Source organism: Centrocercus urophasianus, unplaced genomic scaffold, assembly GCF_019232065.1.
Source record: "Centrocercus urophasianus isolate 14NV4802_14NV808 unplaced genomic scaffold, USGS_Curo_1.0 seq_24, whole genome shotgun sequence".
Taxonomy (NCBI): Eukaryota; Metazoa; Chordata; class Aves; order Galliformes; family Phasianidae; genus Centrocercus; species Centrocercus urophasianus.
In genome coordinates, this window is record NW_024884800.1 from 14,196,099 (window position 1) to 14,216,704 (window position 20,606).

Here is a 20,606-nt window from a genome sequence, read left to right on the forward strand (position 1 = left end):
GACTGGCAGGACTGGCGGCTAAAGGAGGAGAATTCTTTTACAAACTCGCTTCCCAAGAGAGAAGAGGCTGTCGCTTCTACATGCTGCAAAAGCATTGCTGACGGCTGTGTTACTGGTGTGTAAAACCAACAGGGAGCTGAATGCTGAAAGCTCACAGAAGCCCTGCAGAGCTCAGCAACCCAGGGTAAGTGTGCTGGGGCATGGATGAGTCTGTTCTTCAGGGCCTCGCATCCTGCCCTGGCTGTGGCACGAGGCAGCATGGCTCTGGAAGGTCATCGGGGTACTTCTCTGGCATCTCAGAACCTTGTGGTGGCCCAAGGTGCAGTTCCATGGGCTTACTTTCCACTGCCAGGCTTTTCCAAACCTGTTCACTTTTCAGCTGAATCAGTAAACTAAATAAACAGTGTATGACATAGAAGAGGAGGTGGGATGCGCGTGCAGGGATAGATGGGAAAAAGACAGTGGCTGTTCCTTCTGGCTGCAGCAGCCTTAGCTTGAGAGATCACAGCCCAGAAACCTCGAAGCAGCTCCTGTTGGTGTGGGGCTGCTCTGCTCACTCCGTGGCCAATCCCAACATACCTTTTATATTGAGGCAATTTTCTGGCTTCTTTGTTCTGCCTGAATTGATGATAATTAGGTATCAGCACACACATTGTGCCATACAGAGCTGCTTGGGTAATTTCCGTATGGACTTAATTAATTAAGCTAAGTGCAAAAGGTTTAAATTCTGTATTTGTAAAAGTAAAGTGCTGGATTCCATTTTCAGAAAGATTTTATTCTCTGGAAACTGTTAATATATTTCTACTGCTATCACACTTTAAATGAACTCATGAGTTAAGAACAGTGACAGAGAATAAATTATCATACAGCTGGTAGGAGAAAGATAAATAAAAGGATATACATAAAAATTAATGGATTCTGTCCCTGTGTGTGCGGAAGAACCAGTCCTTGATGATGAAAGGCTATTAACTAGCTTAGTGTAATTAACTGTTTTGCTTCAGGAAGAGGGGTTTGCAGTTCTTTCTTTGAAGCAAAGTGTCACAAGCATGTGCAGAGTGCAATAACCACTTTTCTGCATTGAAAAAATGCTTTAGGAAATGTGTAGAGGAAGGTGGTGAGATTTGGAACAGAATGGTCACTTCGCTCTTCAACAAAGGAGAAAATGAAGTCAGCTGAGAGGCTGTGCCAGTGAAACAGTGCATTTGAAACTGAATTTGAGACTCTGAGCATCACCTTACTACAGTTTCCAGGCCAATGGGAAGGTCCCCCAACCTGTCCAATTCTAGGACCAGTCATTAAGTGCCCTTTATAAGCAGTACTTTTCATTCTGAGTTATAGGCAGAAAAAATTACAAGGGCAGCTCACAATTCTTAGCTGTGTAATTCATGGTATATATTGAATTTGGGAAATGTACCTACTGAAGTTAATGGAGGAATGTTAGAAGGTCTGAGTTGACACCATGGTATGTTATGCAGCTCCTTTCTTTTCTCACAAGCGAGGCCTGTGGGAGAGACAGATGTGATGGAAGGTGCTGTGGCAGCAGTACACCATGCAGTCACCTTGACCAGACAGAGTTCCTTTTTTGCTTTTTTGGGAGTTCAAATCAGCTGACAGAGGTGAAGGCATGGCCCATCTTGGTTTGGTATCTTGACGTATTGACACCTAGTGAAAGCAAGCTTTGCAGTTCGAGAAAATAGCTGCTCTTACTGATGAATCAGCACCATTTTTTTCACTTAAGAAAATGAAGCATATGGCATGATAGTGCTTGCTGTCATACCTGCTGCTTATCTGTGACAGAGAAACTGTCAAACGTACAGCCTGTATGAAGTGGTTGTGACACAGGGATAGCGTTTCAGAGAGGTGGATGGTCCTGAAAACTCCTTGAGCAAACTAAGCAAACAGAAGAACGGACGAGAAAGATTCCAACTCAGCCCGCTCATTTTGTGACACTGGGCAGCTCTTCCCAGCAGCTTTGCAGGTTTAATCAGAGTTTTCTGTGAAACTCTTCCTAAACAATGGGGCGGCTCTGTAAAGTCGTGAGCCCCTTCTCTCAAAGCAGGGCAAGCACTTCTTCCTTCTGCTCCTTCCTCACCTTGCAATGCCCCTTTCTGCTCTGAGCCAAGTGCAGCACCAGGAACTGCTGTGCTGCTGTGGGTGAAGTGCTGCAGCAAGTGGGCAAGGGAGCCTGGCATCACTTTGAGTCTCTTCTGCTGATACTGACTTAAGGGATATGGCTGTGTCCTGGCCGGCTCTACTTATTTGCACTGTGGGGATTCTGATTTTTTTTTTAAAAACCTGCATCACCACAGAAATTATCTGGGCTGCTTAGGGGTGTCTGGGTGAAGTGGCAGGAGGAAAGACTGGGGCCAAACCTGCTTCACCTGGGTAATGGAGGAACAAAACCATGGTAAAATTAGGGTGCAATGCAGATGGATATAAAAAACTCAGATTGCAGAAAAAGGGATAATAGGATGTCTGAATAGTCCTGTAAGAAAGACTTGAAGCTAGTCATTTTCCCTTCTCTCCCCAAAAAGGAATGTAACCATGTATCTTTACATAGTTTTTTGTTTCTTTAAATCCAGAAGATGTGCATGCCCCTATCATTTCATTAGTGAAATTTAAGAAATGGATACCTTAAAATATTTCCAGATTCTGCACTGAAAGTCTCTGCAGAAATGAGAAGTATTTCTGTATTATTCAGTGCCATTCTTGGGGTGGGCTTGCAGGCTGGTGTTGTGCTGAGATTTTCCCACCAAATAAAGCTGTGATCGTCTTTTTCCTTCTATTACCTGTTCTGCAAACAGAAGAACCTATTCTGCACTGGAAATTACTCTGTATGGAAAGGATGGACTCGAGATTTAATGGGATCAATAAAAATTTAAATGTAGTTTGAATGTTATTTCATATACCCAAACAATTTTCTTGTGGCTAATTTATAGGTTAAAATGTTTCCCTGAATGCATTTCTCGAATCACTTGAATTTCTTTTTATTCTTTGTCTTGAATTCCTTAAAACCAAATGATTTATTTCACTGACGTTTACTTCTGTCATGTCCCAACACTCTCAAAAAAAAGGCTGTGCAGAAGGATACAAAATCGATATGTAGAGAAGTGCTGGTGTTTGCCTGTGTCCATGAACACGAATAATCCTTTTTTCTTTTCTGTTCTTTCTCCTCCCATCTAAGGTAAAACAGTCTGTCTGTCCTTTAAATGCACAGTGAAGTGTCATTTCACATCAAATCTTTGTCCAGTGGCAGGGTAATGTGATGTTCACTGAAAGGATAAGAAGGCTTGACAAGCTTCAGATCACCAAAATGGTAATGTTCATCACTGCCTGAATCTAATTTGAGTTTCCTTTCTAGTTCAGTTTCCAGGGAAGAAGACATGAGGGACTGAGTATGTAGAGGCTGTGTATTGAGAGGCTTTGTTACAAAGGAGTAGTGAAAGAGAGCTGCTTTCTGAAAGAGCTGAAAAATTTTCCATCACTTTCTCTTGTTTGTTATTAGAAAATCAGCTAACAACAAAACAGCCTTGGAACTTAAGAAAAATGGCTAAAATAATCTGTGGATTTTATATTTTCTGTTGCCCTTTGGACAACCACGGAGTTGTTTATCAGTTGTCTTTTATACTAGCAAGTTAGTATGCCTACTACGCTTTATATGCTTGATTTTTTTTTTTCCTAAAACATAGATCAAACAGCTTTTTTCATTTTCACCCTGAAAACTTGTTATGGATCAATCTTATTGACCTTCTTACACTTTGACAAAAACTTTAATTAAGTCTCCTGCACAAAATCTCATGTAAAAGGAGAAAAGCTCAATACGCAGGTATTTTTGTTTATAGCACTCTGGGCCAAGGACACCCAACTGTTGCCAAGTCCTTACTGATCATTTCTGAAACACTTGTTCAAAGAGCCAATCTACCACAGATTTTGGATTTTTTTTTCCTGGGGGTCTTGCAAACAATGAGGTTTCCATTTTCTGTTTAGGTTCAGACATCTTCTGGCAACGGTAGTCATGGAACTATCTGCTTCTTACTAAAGATGTGACAGAGTTGAGGAAGCCAGCGGGATTCTGCTCATGATGCTTCCTAAAGGTAATGGGCTGAATCTTTCATACATTGGCTAAGGTTTATTAGCTTCAGTGTTTACCCTATGCCTCATTTAGGGGTATATTTTAAAAACTTACAAACAAACTCTTATAAAGAAACCAAAAAAACCCCAAAAACTTACTAGTCATTGCTTTTGAAAGCAGTTTCATCAGGCATCCATGCAGTACTGGTGTAAAGTTCATGATGATGAGTGTGTTATTGCAGAACAATTTCCATCCAATAAACTTAGGCCACACAGAGATGTTTGCTCACTAATTCTACTGCTTCCAGAGGAAAAGGCAAAATTTGACTCATCCCTTGTCGTTCCTTAAAGTATGTGGAGGCTTGTGAGCAAAGTACTGTCTATAAATTAAGCAGTAATACTAATTGTGTGGAATGTGGCAGTTGGGCTGTGACTGGGGGATGCTGTCTGCCGTGCTCTCAGCACATCCACCTTTGGTCCTTGCTGTGCAGATTAGGAGCAGCGTTTAAAATGGTCACGTAACAGAGTTGTCACAAAGGTTTATCATAATGATTAGGGAGCACATAATTAAGGCCACTCCCAAAGTCAAAAAGCATTCTCAGCAGACTTCAAAACTCCTAAAATGCTTGTTTATTCAATAATTATGGAGCATAATTATGGTAATGAGGTTAGCTCAGATTTACATATTAGCAATGCATTTTAATGATCTGATTATGCAAAAGTGAGATACAATAGATTAAATTTTATATGGAAAATTTGTTGCCAGACTGGAATCATAGGAAAAGAAAAAAACTGCAAACAAAACAACAAATAGATTTATAAGAGCTTGGGGAATTACCATGTAATAAATCCTATGGTTGTAATGAAATAACTAGAGCAGAAACAAATTCAAATCATTCTATGAACAGAAATCCCCAGCTGCAGAACTGCTGCTGAGTGACATTAAAAAATATAGTTTTTTCTTCAAATCATATATATGTATATTTTTAAATCATCAAATGGCTACAGAGTCCTTAGAGACAATTTTGGGAAGAAGTCACTGCTTTTGTTTCTGAACAGTGAAGTTAGCAAGTCTAGATGAAGGCAATGACCCCTCCAGCTCTCATCTTTTCTTTCATCTGTCTCTTCTTTTCTTCCTTTCATCTGGTTTTTGCTTCTCTTGCTTTCATTCAGTGGTGTTCTCTCAAAAAGCCCTGCTATGTTTTCTACCAATAACATCAGTATTTCTATGGTTTGTATTTTCTTTATGTATGGCTTTTTGCTTTTTTTTTTTTTTTTTTCTTCTTTCCTTTTTTGGTTCTGTAAAGCTTTCAAATTTTATTTTGAAGGAACAATTCAGTTCCTCTAATCTTTGCTTTGGTAATACAATATTGTCTTTGACTCATTAAATACCCTCCTTTTGTTGTTTTAAGAGGTTAGTGATTTATTTTGTGCAGCATTGCAGCAAATTGGATGATCCTTACGTCAGGGAAATCAAAGCAAGGCTGCAAGTGATGCACTAACTTGCAAAAGGGGAGGGGATAGTATGCTGAAATATTCCGTTTGTATTTGATGGGCTTGATCTTGATTAGTGGTTTTTTGTTGTTGTTGCTTTAAAAAAATAATTACAAGATCAGGAGGAATAGTGCGAATAATGGTGAAATTAAAATGTGAGAATTAAACAAACTTGAGGATGCTGAGACTGAGATAGTGATGTCTCTCCACACGACAGCGATACATGGTGCTTTTGCTGGCGGGATTCAGTCTGTGCACCAGCTTAGCCCTGCTGGAAATCCCCTCTGCTGCAGCTCGTTGCTCTGGGTTCAAGGACTGCTTCACCACAGGGACTCCGGCGGTGAACGGAAACTGCTCAGCAGGCAGGGACACAGAGATATGTGTAAGAAGTAACAACTTTGGAAACAGTAATGCTGGTTTGCTACCAGCCTGGGAAGCTCAGCTCTGCCCAGAGTTTGTAGCAGCAGCCATTAGAAACTCCCCTTTGCTTTATGAATGCCAATCTGCAGCATCACTTCTAAAAAAAATTTGCACTGAAGTTGAGTTCCAAGTCTGAAAAGTAGAATCCTTACATGAAGTAAATTGTACCTTACTTAAGAAGAAGAGCATCCTTATGCTTTCTGGGGTGTCTGCAGTTGTAGTGGTCTGGCTCCTGAGGTGAGGAGGATGGAATGGAAAACGCACTGGAAGCAGAAGAGAAGTTTTGCTGAGGTTCAGGTAAATCTTGTTTTTAAGCATCCATATTGTCAGCTCTTATTCTTTGCAGCAGTAAATGGGTACTGCTGAAGAGTTTTTTACTGGTACTTCATTCCACACAATACTACATACATAATCTAAACATCTGTTTTTATGCACATCTCCAAAATTTCATGAAAAAGCAGGTTCCCCTGAGGTTGTACTTCCAAGCTGGTCCTTAGCTGAGCCATTATTATGTTATTTTTTAGATTTTTCTTTTTTTAAGTTGCATTGATAACATTATTCGTTCTTTCAGACATCAGCTTTTGAAAATCTATTATTTGAAGTCTATAGGCTAGAAAACACAGGCTGTCATTTTAAAAGTAAGATTTTTGTGTTCTCTTTTGCATGTTTATGTTTTCCTGCAGCAGGGGTCATTTCAACCTTGTTTGTCAGTGCTCTAGGGAAGGATTTGCCCAGATCTTGTGATCTCTTTTTCTCAGAGAGAGAAACATACAGGAGCTCTGGTGCAAAGATAATTGTGCTGCTTGCTGAGACTTTTTACCCTGGATTTAGGGTTTGCTTGCTGTTTGCCATGTGCCAGGGAAGAAGACTGAATTGTGCTGCTTACGCTGTTCTCTGCTTGTGCCGGACAAAGGTTCGTTTCAAACCCAAAGCATGAGGCACTGATTGGCATATTGTTGTATGGGTCTCTATTAAATGAGGAAGTCTCCGTTTTAACTCTTTGTAGTGGAACTTGCAAGAACTAAACCCGCTCTGTTCCAAAGGCCCCTTCTCTTTCATGGGTTATAATACTTTATTCATGTGACACTAGTCCCAGAAAAGTTCCACCTGAACATCCCTTTCTTTCCTCAGTATTACTAATTTTAAAGAATTTACTAGTTTTGGATTTAGCATTGGAAGGTGCCCTTGTTAAAACTCCATGAGAAGTATTATTTACATTAAAGGTTTCTGTTTCGTACTGAAATCAGTAGGAGATGAGTCACAAAAGTGCAAAGATGGCAAAAAGCCAGTGTTTGTGAAGATTGAGCTCTTTATCTTCCTTCTCCAGAGCTCCTTGCAGGAGCAGCTCCAGCGGTTGTCCTGGAAGCGGTTTCATTGTCACACATTCAATACAACCTTCCCTTTTAACAGAAGACATGCGTTTCTTTATCTCTCTAATTAAAGCTCAGACTTCATAGCATCATGCATTGTCTGTGGCTCCAGCCATCTTCTAAAAGAAGAAGAATAACCCTTTCTTTTTTTTTGGGGAAAAAAATCTCAGTGCCATCTATACTTCATGGATTTTGAAGTCAGCACATGAACATTGTGAATTGCATAAATCCAGTGGATGTTTCATGCTTCAGCACAAAAACTTGTCACCCAGGACATTATTGCCTGAGGCTTGGAACAGAGAGGCTGCAAGTCCCTGCCAGATGCACTGCAGACATACTGATGTATTTCTGCAATGTATTTTTACTGTCCAAATACTAGCTTGATAAGTTCATGTAAAAGTCAAGCAATAAAAATATTTCCACACCAGGCTAAGGGTATTCATATCATTTCTCTTCAAAGTCAAATACAAATGATTGTGCTCATTTAAAAACCTCCCTGCTGTGGTGCCCCAGCCTATTTCTCTTATCTTATGACTCTAACCATGCTCATTGTCCCACACTTGCTATTTTGAGGATGCTAGAGGTGGAGAGCATTCAGCTTTTTCATCTCTGTATCCTGCTCCTGGATATGCTGTATGACATATTTTTTTCTAAGCCAACTTGGCTAACAGCTTTTATTTTAAGGCACGTTTGCTGAGCTATTCAGCTTTCAGATACTTCTTCCTCAGAAGGCTTTGGTTAGTGGGAAGATGGTGAGACTTCAGGCCATGCAAAAGTAATTGAACTTTAAGAACTTTCATCTGTCCATGAATTGAGTTTGTGAGTCCAACTTATTAGCTCTGCTACCTTTGAGCTGCCTTTGAGTGAGGCTGGTTGATGCCAGCTGGTTAGCTCTAATTGGGAGTGAAACATTTTTGTAATCTTTTTGGTATGAAGGATGCTAGACAAGCAATAAATTACTCCATGTTTGGCTTTATGAAACACATGAAAAATGTAGTGAAAATAGAATGACTCTATAAATCCAGATCCTCCAAATCCAAAACGTGATTTCCTGCAAGGTGACTGTTAAGATGACTGTGTCTCTCAGCATTTTTATTAGGGAGAACAGTCTCACAGTAAGTCAAATACATGGCAAATATATACATTCACATTTGTGTGTATATATATGTACACTAATATATTACTTCTCTTTTCTTCCAAAAAAAAGCCTGTTACCTTTTTCTCCTCCCTCAGACTTTAGGTACAGCTCCAAGAGTGTGCCGGAGAAGGGGTGAATTTCTCCAGGTGACAATGGGCTGGTAGGGCCAATTCCTGCAGAAGCAGGAAGCAAATAGGCTGGCTGGTTCTGAGGCTGAATGCTATGCCCTGACAGAGTCCCAGATGGGCATTGGCCCTGCCTGAGCTGTTGCAGTGGTGCTGCTCTCAGCCTCCTCAGTGGGTTCTCCTGTAAGCCCAAACTGATCATATTTCTTCCGCTCTGAATAATCAACCCTGAGTTACTCAAAATAATAATAAATCTGATCTCTGATGATACATATGATGATACCTTACAGCTTAGGGGGCTGCAGTGAAAGGGAACAGTCCTTGAATATGTTTTTGTGATAACTTTGTTTTTAGTTTCACGCTTTGCAAGCTATAAACTTGGCACCAAGTGCATGGTGAAACTTTAGTGACTTCAGCTTCTTATTGCCATCATTCATGAAGACTGGTTCCAGTAGGATGCCCTTACCAGGTAGAAGAGAGACAGGAAATTTCCTCACTGAAAATGAGCAAAATTGCAAATTGATGATCTGTTGCCCTTCTTGTCCTGAGATCTCAAACAGCTGATATTTCACATGGATCAACAGTAGGGTATAATATTTCATCTGAGTATCTCAGGTTTCTGTAGAGGATAACTGAGGTGCACGAGAGAAAGAAGATGCTGAAAGCCTCACTTGAGTCTTGCACTTGGTTTGTGAAGAGAATCTAGGTCCTCCTATGCCCCATTTCTATTGTAGCATTCAAGCCATTCTGCAGTCAAATTCTGCTTTTGTCTTACTTGCTGCAGGAAAGATACAGAGTGGTAAACAGCTGCTGGGAATAAACGAGCTTGTCATGCTGAGTGTAATCCTAGAGGGGTGCTGTGCTACCTCTTTTTTCTTTGTAAAAAACAGCTGGCCCACAGTAGCTGTAGGATCTGATGCTACAATGAGAGCAGAATTCAAGTCCACCAGTCCTAACAGAGCATCTCAAGCTGCTTTGTTGTCTGCTGTCAGTTGAGAGCACCTGAGGCTCTATTGCAATCAGCATGTCAGCATGTAAGTGAACGTGTTCATTAATTAATAGCTTCTACTACGTAGGTTGCTCCAAAAGTAATGCCTCCTATTTATTTCCACAGAAATTACAACAGGTACAAAGAATACAACAAAAAGCTATTTGATAGAGCAAATTTTCAGCTACAAAACACTATTTTTAAACATAGTCACCATGTAGGGGAACTGTTAGGTCATGGCTTGAGCTGGTGATCGAGCACATGGTGAAGAGGTGTGACTGGCCCAGGGAGAACAGGCAAACTGCACCTGGCTTGCTTCTTGAATGCCATTGCTGTAACAGTGAGTAATTGGAGCAACAGTAGTTGTAGTGCGTCTTGAAGCAAACAGTCATTAATTGGTCTTAAAATTAATGTACTGCTATGTAGAGAGATTTTAACATATTATTAAACAGAACTAATTTTAATGAGTTCTCTGCATAATCCAACATAACTTGTTGTATGCTAATATTCAGTTTGCAAGATTCCAGGTTTTCATAGGTATTCATGGCTGATGGTGTTGTATTATCTTAGTGCTTTGTCTATAATTACTACTGCTGTCCATAAAGCAGGTAAATTCATCTTATTTCATAGATGAAGAACTAAGATGCATCCAAAATGCTGATTCTCAAGTTCTGCTTAGCTGTCACTCAGCCTCAAAGACAGTCATGTCTTATCATTGACTCACGTCTTTGTTTTAATTTTCTTTTCCAGGTTTAAGAGTTCTACCTCAGTCCAGAGAGATTCTGTCTTCATGGAACTGAGACAGGAGATTCCTGCTTCTTTCTCAGTTAACTAAGGATTCATAAGGTAGGCATCCTATTTGTGACTTCTGATGTACTTTTGACATATGCCCAACGCACAGTAAGTGAAGATTTTCTCTTTCAAAATTCATGCTTGATTTGTCTTGCTCCTTGTGTATTGTATAGGCAATACAGGGGAAAAAATGGCATTCAGACTCTTGTACCAAGACCTGATGGCATGAGGTTGCAATACTTGATTTTAGCTACAAATTCATTTGTGTTTCTGCTTATAGGGAATTGCTTGGAGTCAAAAGAGAGTTTTTGAAATTGTAATGTATTTCTTAGGAGAAATGTTCAGCCACAGGTACATATGTGCACCTTCGATTTGTTATAGGCATTTACCTGCTGAGATTGGCAGGGGAAAAAATGTTTCTCGATTAATTGAGATAGTTGGAAACGTGAGTGGTGAGGTGACTTAATGGGTTATGGACACATGTTCAATTCATGGTGTACTTCTGAACTTTTTGCACACTGTTAAGATCTTCACCTGAAAGGTATATAGTCGTATAACTTTTTTTTTGCTGGTGGTTAGCCATATGATATGATATATGATATGATGTGTTGTTTATCCTAACTCTGCTGCAATAAGATCTATAATGGCATAAAACTATTTCCTTACTCAGGTTTTTTTTTTTAAGTTCTTCCTGTGTGTATGTATTTTTAAGCTTTTTTTTCTTTAAGCTTTACTCCTTTGAGGCTGGAATTGTTTCCTCCATTTGTGTGTGTGTGTGTGTGTGTGTGTGTTTATTTATTTTGTATGTGCTTGTGTTTTTCCCTGATCTGAAAATGCAGAAGAAGCAGCGAAGGAGATTTGCTGCAAAAGCTGTGCAAATATTCAAATAAATCAGCCAGCTTCCTTAGCAAATACGCTCTTGGTATTATGCATCCCTTTTAACATTTCACACACAAACATTTTTTTTTTCCCCTAAAACTCCTTCCTGTGACATTCTAGAAGGTTTTTCAGAGAACAAGCCTACTGCTGTTGAAATGTGGTATGGTACTTATTTGAGAACACACTCCTAAGGAAGGGCATATCCAGGCATTGCAATGTGTTTGAGATAAGAATGAAGCTCTGTGTCTTTGGTAAACAGAACCCAAGCTTAGTTTGAAGAAATGCCATGTGCAGCTTCTTTAAGGAACCACTAATTATACACCATTAGAAAATAGGGATGGGATGGGTAATCTGCTGCTGCTCCATCTTCTGCAGTGTGCATTGTGTTTGCAGCTCTTGGAATCCCTCTTTCAGCTATTTTCAGTGCTTTACATTAATGGGATTATCTACTCTTCCAGTTGGTTTACTTGAGAAAAAAATAGTTCTGACTTGTATTTTATTTCATTAAGTTCCTGAGAAAACACTTTATTTTACAGTGATTTAAATAGTTGCCATTAAATTGGGCTTGTATTTGGCTGCATTTTCACTATCCATAGGGATTGGAGTGCCTCTTCTCCAGGGTGGAGCTTGACTTGAGAGTCTGAGCAGAGCCATAAAGGGAAATGGGCTCAATGAACAGTTTTTCTTTTGTTACCTTCACAGATAGAATTAGACCTGTAAAGCTAAATCCCCCTGTGGAATTAAGCAGTTTGGGAGAGAAAGACCTGAGAGAATGGCGCAATGCCCTTGGTTACAGACTATGTAACAGCAGGGACAGTTTGTTTTCTAGTTTGTAAAAGATTTTGTCTGTTTTTCTCACTTTATGTCCTTCTCTTATAAATACTTATTTTCTTCTAAGTACTTAGTGGTCTCAGGAGCAGGAGGATGTGAAGAATAAAGTGCAGGTGCACAGGACTGAGACAACAGGCTGCTGGCTGCTGCCTAGACCTGTGCAGGTCACAAAGAAGTCTCTGCTTCCCAGTCACTAAGTCAGAGAGAATTGTTTTCCATCTTTCTCTTTTGGAATTTAGGGACAAAAAAGATTTTGTTCACATGGTGTCTTTCACAGTTAACGTATCTCTTCTTCCATTGATTACATGGCCCTGTCTTTATGAATGACAAGCATGTTTTTGGAAGAGGTATCTCACAGAGCATGCAAGTATCACAACAAAATTGCTGCAGCTTTCTCAGTACTTCTTTGTCATTCAAGCTTCAAGTAGTTGACAACTGTGAACAAATTAGGTATTTCTGTGTTTTGCTCTTCATTACTGATTATTAATACATACATACATAAATACAGTCTATTATGGAGAATTTGTGCTTTTTACAGAAATCCTGGTGACCAGTGGATGCCAACAGGTGCTTTGTGATTTCTATAGCTTTTGAATTGGTTCGTGAATATTAGACCAGGAGTAGGATTGCTGACCTTTATGGGATACTTGGGATATTTTGGGGATTTGCTGAATATCTGTGAAGTTTGGAACATGTGAGGGTGAGAGGGTTGCAGCATTAGCCCAAATAAGTGAGCTTATTCATCATCAGCACCCATGTTGTCAGAACTTGAATAAATGTCAGTAGGTGCCTGTAGGGGAGCCGTTAGGGCTTGAATGGGTGATTGAGCATCTAGTGAAGGGCTGTGGCTGCCCAGGGAGCGTAGATAAATTGTTTGCACCTGTGCTTCCCAAGTGACCAGAAGGGGGGACCGAGGGTGCAACCACTCTGGGCTCGCATAAGGGCCAGTCATGGATGGGAGAGTGTCTCTTGGAGCTAGGCTCCTTCTTGAGGAGGAGTGCTGTTTAGTCGGAGATTCCCTTCACCAGCTGGGTGATGTCAGCTTTTCTTTCTATATATGACTGTTGGCCTACCTGCAAAAACTTTGCTTGGTGTCACCAGGAGAAGCAATTTTTCTTCCTTGTGAGCAGAACAGAGCCTTAACGTGTTTATTGAAATGCATCGCTTTTAGCATGTTGAGCTTTTTGTTGTGCACACTGCTCTTCTCAGATGTGACTCTGAGTATCTTATTGGAAATACGGAAGGGAGTTAGAGAAAGGGTCCAGCTCTTAGGTATTCATTGTAAATGCAACTGAGAATTGCACTGACAGTTAACATCTCACTTTTTGATTCTTTCTATCTGTAGCCCCGTTCAACAAGAGAATGAATTTAACTGTGCAGCTCTCCTTTCCCTTGCTGCATGTTGGTGGAAGGGCTGTTCATACAGTACCAAGCCTCACTGCTCCCTTTGCCCCTCTCTCCCTGCTCCTGCCTCACGCTCTGGATTCTCAGGCAATGTGGAAGACACTGATAATGGACTCACCAATCTGTCTGCCTGATGTGATTTTCATACAGCTCTCCCCCTGCAGCTTGTCTGACCACTCTGAGAATTAGCTGACCTGAGCAGAAAGTAAAGGGCAGCTAATTCCCTCTTTCTGACTTGTTAGAGAGCACACTTACACCAGCTATCCATGCCCATTTTGAGGGGCAGGGTGGCAAACGGTAGTGCATAGATTGTTATGCAGGAGAACAAGGTGGCAGAAGGCCAGGCAAGCTTGCTACAATTAGTCTCTTCAGGGAAGATGCAATCCTGAATGTTCATGTACTCTCCTCCGTTTGCTGATTCATGGCTGGAATAACTATCAGCCTTTTTTTTCCCTTTTTTTTCTTTTTTTCTGGCTGGAGGTAATAATGAGAAAGAAACTGGCATTATTGGGAAAGGAAATGGAGTCAGATTGAATCAACAATATAAGACTCAAACCCTAATGTTTGCAAGGGAAAGTATTTGGCTCTGATTTCCACTTATTGTTTGTCCTACTTGGAATGTGTAAATGAAGATTATCACTGATTTATTTTTGGTGATTGAGTGCATCCCCGCGTTTTAGTATCTGAAGCTATGTGCTTGAGATGAGCAGTTGGGTGTCTGTTACGTGCTGGAGTGGGGCACCACAGAGAACCTTTGCTGTCCTGCTCCCTCCTTCTGTGTCTGCACCTCTGGTGACACAGCAATGGCAGGGTGTGAGGAAGCTGTTTCTGAAATTGTTAAACACGGTGCTGCCTTGAAGGTACTTCGCATCTGCTCAGGTGCCCACTTGACTTTATGAGCATATAATGAACTATTTATTATTCAACCAAAGAAAAAGAAGTCTCATTTGCTTTATGTTCTTAAGGATTCAGAAGAGTGTTCAGCGCTATTATTACTAGTACAGTGCCATTCAGTTCTGAGGGAGTTGGGTAAAACCATCTGCATTGGTTTCAGTCAGTGCAGTAGACTAAAGTGATGAATCCAACAAGGCCTGCCCAGCAAAGCTAGCACTGAACTAATATATTCTTTTCTCTCCCTTAAGAATTGTTTCCATTGATGTATAATCTCTACAGAACAGGAAGCTCTTAAATCTTCAGACAGTGGATAATAGATGCAAATTTGTGACCGTCATGTGAAGTGAACTAATAAGCTTGGCTGATCAGGAAACACGACAAGTGTGACGCTTTATCAGGCAGTAAAAGCTGATTAGTTTGTGCGTGTTTAGCTGTCCATATGCCTCGTTATTGGAAAGGCTTTAGATAGTAGTAATAATTGGAATGGATGTTGCTTCATTTCCTTCGACGTAGAAAAGGGAAGAAAGAAAAAAGAAAGTGAATGCAAAGCATTGATTTTTTTTCACCCTTGGAGTGAAACAGATTGAGAAGAGTAATCCTGGAGGAGTCACACTGACTGGGTCTTTGGCTGCAACTGTACGTTGAGTGACAGCAGCCATTTCAGCATGTTGCAGTTTGTGGTGGATCTGTGAGGAGAAGCTGGAGGAGGTGGCCCTATTGCAGAAGTCCCCCTGTGGGTTGGCTGTGGTAGGTGAATGGGTCAAGTGAGTTGATGGCAGCGTCAACCATCAGGAGGAGAAAAAAAGCACAGTCTCACTGATGTTATCTGCAGATAAATACAGAGCCAGAAATAAGTTATTTTAATAGCAAACATCTCTACCAGTTCATGCTGCTTGTCATTAAGCCTGGAGTGGAGTCTTTTCTATGCCACCAAGTATCACTCAGGTACAGTCAAGGCTGTGCTGTCCTTGTCCATCATGGGCTGACTGAAGTTGTTGCTACTTGTATGTTTGTCATCCAGTTTTTTTTGTCTGTGGAGGAATGTTTAAGGAAGTAAATAAAATGATCTCAAGCCACCGAATGATGTGTATGATCCCACAAGGTTTTAGCCATAAAAAAAGACTCTTGAAGTTCTAAAAATCTGTGTTAGGCATTGGAGAAGGAAGTACAGTTGTAGCAGGACTGGGGCACTCAGAGGGACAGGAAATAGCTGTGGAGAATCTCCTAGCATCAGCGATGACTACCAGGAGAATGAAAAGCAGCTCTATGAATACAGCAATTTGGGTTAGGAAATCTCAGGTGAAGCTCAGTCAGAGGTCACAGATGTCTGCCTGTGTTAATTTAATTATTACTTTTTTCAGGCTGTTACAGATCAGTATGAGCCTTGCAGGTGATATAGGCTAAAGATAAAAGCGAACCATAAATTTTCATGTAGGTTTCAACCAGGAGTCTTTGAAGGATATGACTCTCCTTGAGCTGATCCAATAATGCCAGTGTGAGAAGCAGAGAAATAGAGGCTTGGTGTGACTAAGGCAGCAACTCTTGCATTTCATTTTTGGACAACTTTTAATTTTGCTATCTCTTCTGACTGGCGTGAGGTAGGGACTACTGAATTCCACAGTGTTGTTCAATAGAAAACACAGCCTAGTTCAGAGGTGGAAGCTTGTTTTGTTGTGTGGACTTGCAGGAACATGCAGAAGGGTGCAAGAAGAATCTGGATTCCAAAGTGAGTGTCTCTGCTTGTTGAATGGAGCAGAAAGCCATTTTAACCTTGGTGATTTTGCCATCCACGTGAAAGTTTTCTTACTGCACAGGTAGGATCCTGGTCAGCTCTATGAAAATTCATTAAGTACTTGCCTGGGCCATGTCCCAAATTAAAGTGATGATGCTTTAAAACCTGTTCTATAATCATGGAGTATTCTTAGAAATGCTTCTTTTTCAGAAATCAGCTTTGGCTGATTCTGCGTATTCTTCCTCTGAGCCCCTGTGACACTAAAGTCAATAATGCATTCACCCCGAAGTGCGTTTCTGCACCTGCCACCTATGTGCAATTTAGACATCTTTCACTTGTAATAATAGATATGATTTTAATGTGAGAACAGCCGTTCTCCTTCTGAGGCAAGCTGAGAAATGTTGCATCACAGATGAGGCTGGCTCATCAGTGTTACACAGTGCAAGTTCACCACTGCCCCAAGGCCCTGTAGTGAATGGAGACAAATTGGTTATCCAGCACTGCCTTTCCTTTTGTTCAAAACAGTGCATTATCCAAGGAGCTGCGCTGAGGGCCTGGGGCTATGCCCTGATCACCCATTTTGTCCCCTGTATGTATTCTTGATTCTGTTGGATCTTCCTCCTGCAGCTTTGACTTTGGCTGCTGGAGTGCAGAAATGCTTGCCAACATCTTGGATGGAGTAATGAATCTGTTGTGTTTCTCAGAAAACCTTTATTTTTTAAATCCAGTGTTTGAAATGTCATGAGTTCACAGCTCTAGCTAGTTCTTGTTCCCTTTATATCCAACAGAAAGGGAGGAGTGGCAGCTCTTTCTGTTGAAGTGCATCTTTAGTCATTCTGTCTCTCATTGCGAGTCTTTACTGCTTCTCAGTAATTCTTAGAAATACTGTCAGCAAGGACATCAGAAAGCCACTTAGTTTGCTCGAGGGGCTCTGTTTTTCTGGGTTTGATTACTAGTTCAATACGTACTTCACTAAATCAGATCACTTGATTGTACAGATATCAGATGAAAAAAAACCCTTGTATACTTCAGCAGCAAAGATGCATTTGGACTAGAATTTCAAATGTGTTCAGCGCTTACCTAAGGACGTATTCTTTCTGTCTGTCAATATTAGTACACCTTTTCCTCATTAACATTAAGATCTTTTGTTGAAAAAAAATGAAACTTTCAGTTTAGCTTTTTGACAAAAATGCTGAGGTCCTAAAGAGAAAATTATCCAAGATTGTTAAAAGTGTTCAGGGAAAATTTAAGAGTTGTGCTGCTAAAGGCCCGTATGGCTCTCTTTGTTTTTTTTTTTTTTTTTCTTACATTATTTTTACTCAACAGCTCTTGCTGAGACCTTTGCTGATTTGAAGTGGTCACACCACATATTCTAGGAAGATGGGTGGATGTAAAGATGTGGTAGCAGCATTCTTAGGGCATATACTGAAATCTGGAGAGAAAACTCTCTAACTGAAGTTAGAGATGTGGTCTTAGAAGGCGGCGTTCCTTTATTCCTCACGATATGTACTGGGTGACTTGATGAATCAAGCGTGCGCTCTCAGAGTTCAAGTTCTACGTTTAAACGGTTAAGACATACATATGCAATACATTGGCATCCATATTCATTCTTTTCCAAGAACTCATTAATATATGGTAATGTTCTTCTGGGCATGTGTGGTAGTGGCCTGTGGTGGTCTCAGATCACTTAATTCCTCCACGTTTTTCCATTATCAGCTTCATTGTGGTGACTTCAGCTGTTTTTCCCCAACCCAGCAAATTTCCATTGCTTGTTATAGCATAACATGCAACTTTCTATCTTAATGCACTGTAACCCAAAATGGTATACTTGCAGTTCAAGGAAAAAATCCTTGCTCCTGGTAGATGCAAAGATGAAAGTAGTCTGCTGTGACTCCAGTGCTCCTGTGAAGCAGGATAGTTGAGAAGAACAAGGCTGTTCACACACCAAGTGAAACTAAACTGGGAAGTTTTAGGACCTGCGCTCATTGGTTCTTCTTGCTAATCTAATATGTTGGTCCTTTAATATACTGATCCTGATTGTTAAGCCAGCCTAAATCAGTACACTAGCCAGTGTTATGCAGGGTGACCCAAAAGTACTGATGGTATCTCACTTGTTATTTACCAAAGGCCACATTTCCTTTGGAAGTCTATTTTATTTGTGCTGCTAATCTCTAAGTCATTGATATTTCGCTTGACAGAATATTGAAATACTCCATTATAATCAAACGGTTTAAAACACATTTGATGAAATAGTAGTTTAAATTTCAGGAAAGAAAAGTAATAAATATGTGAAACGATTGCAGGGGTCTGAACAACAAGGAGGTGTTACGTATGCATGGGTCTGGTGCCAGCTGACGAGTAGGATGGTACTGGATTGATGGCCTCTGGGAAATACTCAAAGCCATGCACTTCACAGTCCTTCTTTAATTGCTTGTTTATTTTTTACTTTTGTTTAGCTGCAGATCTTCTGCGTGCTTGTCGTTGCCATCACTCAGTCTGTTGGGTTTGTATACCTCCATTTCAGGTGTACAAATCTGAACCATTATGCACGTAACCTCTTTGTATTGCACAGGTACTCAGGTTTTCAAAAATCCTTGAATTGTTTAAAGTATGAATTTCTTTGCAACTTTACCTCGAAATTAGCATGTAGATTTTTCTCTTATGTTTTGCACAAAGGCTGTTTCCTTGTTTCTAGGCGTAACCTCAGTTTTGCATTGCAAACTGAGATATCACAGCTTTTTCTCTTAATCAGACCTGAGGTAGCTGTGTCACCCTGCAGAGAAGGAATTAGTGCCTTCTGCATTATTGCCCCATTTGTGAATCCAGCGATGTGAGCTCAAATTCTTCTCTGGGGGGTATGGGTAAGCTTACATGGCCTTGGACTGAAAAGACAAATGCTTCTGCAGGCAGAACAGAAGAAATGGTGCATGGTAAACATGACATTTTCTGGCATCATTTTCCTTAAGGCTTCTTCTGGAGGTTCATTTTGGCTTTCTGTTCCTCATGCTGGTGGAATAACAACACAAAACTGCACACCCTGCTGAGAGAGTGTTTCCCAGTGTGTTTATTTGTTCATGAAGCTTTTGGCACAATGCAGGGTTCTCTGGAGAGGAAGCAAAATGAGAAGTTGCATTTGGAGTAAGAAAAAACACTAGTAGGTGTGAATGCGTGGGGTTAATTATGGAAAAGAACTGGTTGGGTGTGATATATGCTAAAAAGCAAGGACTGAAAATAGAACGGACCTAAATTTAGAAAGGAGTCATAAAATGAACTATTTACAAAGAACCAAGGTGGCTTGAAGTAGCAGTAACTTAGGACAGTTTTCTTCTCTAGATGACTGAGGTAAATTTGACGCATGCATGAAAAGTGACTGAAAATGCTTTGAATGGAATGAAAATGGCAGCTTGAATGAATAACACTAGAGATTTTCTGATCTTGTTCGTAGTGGTTTATTCTACTGCATTGTGTTGAAGATCTTTGGGGTAATTAAAAGAATAAAAATGAAGAATGCGTAATCAGTTGGGGATGAACATCACACTGAGTTTGGATGTGGTTCACCTAGACTCCCTAGGGGTGGGTTTGAGAAGGTATGTTGGAAGAGCTTTTAATTCTGCCTTATGTTTTAGCTTTCTTTGAAAAATGAAATAACGCTTTGGGTTATTGAATCTCAGTCCTTTCAAACTGCATCTCAGCTCTCCAAGGATCTAAAACATACACTGGGTGTGGAAGTCTCTGGCATTTGGGGGGGAATCCTTCTGAAGACCCCTGTGCTTCACCCCCAAGAAAGTACGTGAGTGAGGTGCTAATCTAAAGCTGTTGTTAAAAATGGATGTTTTTGTTGCTGAAAGTTCCTTCAGTTGAGGGCAGTGCTGAGGATTTTAGTCAGTCTCCCTACAGAGTCTCCAAAATCCATTAGATGCAGAAAATGTCATGATTTTGGAGGTTTCAACTACAAGTGTAAAAATGTCCTTTGACAAAATAAAGTGAGTCCCATGGCCCATAAGGGCTTACAGACTGCAATGAGTGCCAAGTGATAGCTTTCATGTGTATACTTCTCATTTGAACCTGATTTTCCAAAATGTCCCTTGTTTCAGCTGAAAAATTTCTTTAGTCTCTAAGTTGTCCTTGACTCAATAGTGACATTTTTGAATCAGATAAAACTCAAATCTAGAGGAGGACACTTACAGTTTTCTAAATATTTAACCTCCCCTTTCAGGTTTCATGTTCTCAGTTTAGGCCATTTGTCGCTGATCATTTATTTTATCCTCATTTCTGTATCATAAAGTTCAAGGCATGCACAGGGAAAAAAGGGAGTCCCAGAATGGCACTGAATGGTGCGTTTATTACAGACCATCACTGCAGTTGTTTAAGTCATTGTATTTTAGGGAGCAATGATCAGGCACTTTTATCACCCTCTTTCCTTATACAGAAATGTACCCTGCAGGGATGCCGTCTGTCATGTGCTATT

The 20,606-nt window shown here is 40.4% G+C and overlaps 2 long non-coding RNA genes across 2 annotated transcripts in view; both read left to right on the forward strand.

The window, feature by feature from the left end:
- The first annotated feature begins 89 nt into the window (after positions 1–89).
- On the forward strand, positions 90–6,252 carry LOC122163899. Its single transcript, XR_006170070.1, has 4 exons — positions 90–184; positions 3,185–3,316; positions 3,988–4,094; positions 6,201–6,252. It is a non-coding gene; the product is annotated as an uncharacterized LOC122163899 (long non-coding RNA).
- A 4,111-nt stretch (positions 6,253–10,363) lies between these two features.
- The window catches only part of LOC122163898, a 78,287-nt gene continuing 68,044 nt past the window's right edge, over positions 10,364–20,606 (forward strand). Inside the window, exon 1 of the long non-coding RNA XR_006170069.1 lies at positions 10,364–10,452. This is a non-coding gene — a long non-coding RNA (uncharacterized LOC122163898). The remainder of the gene's footprint in view (positions 10,453–20,606) is intronic.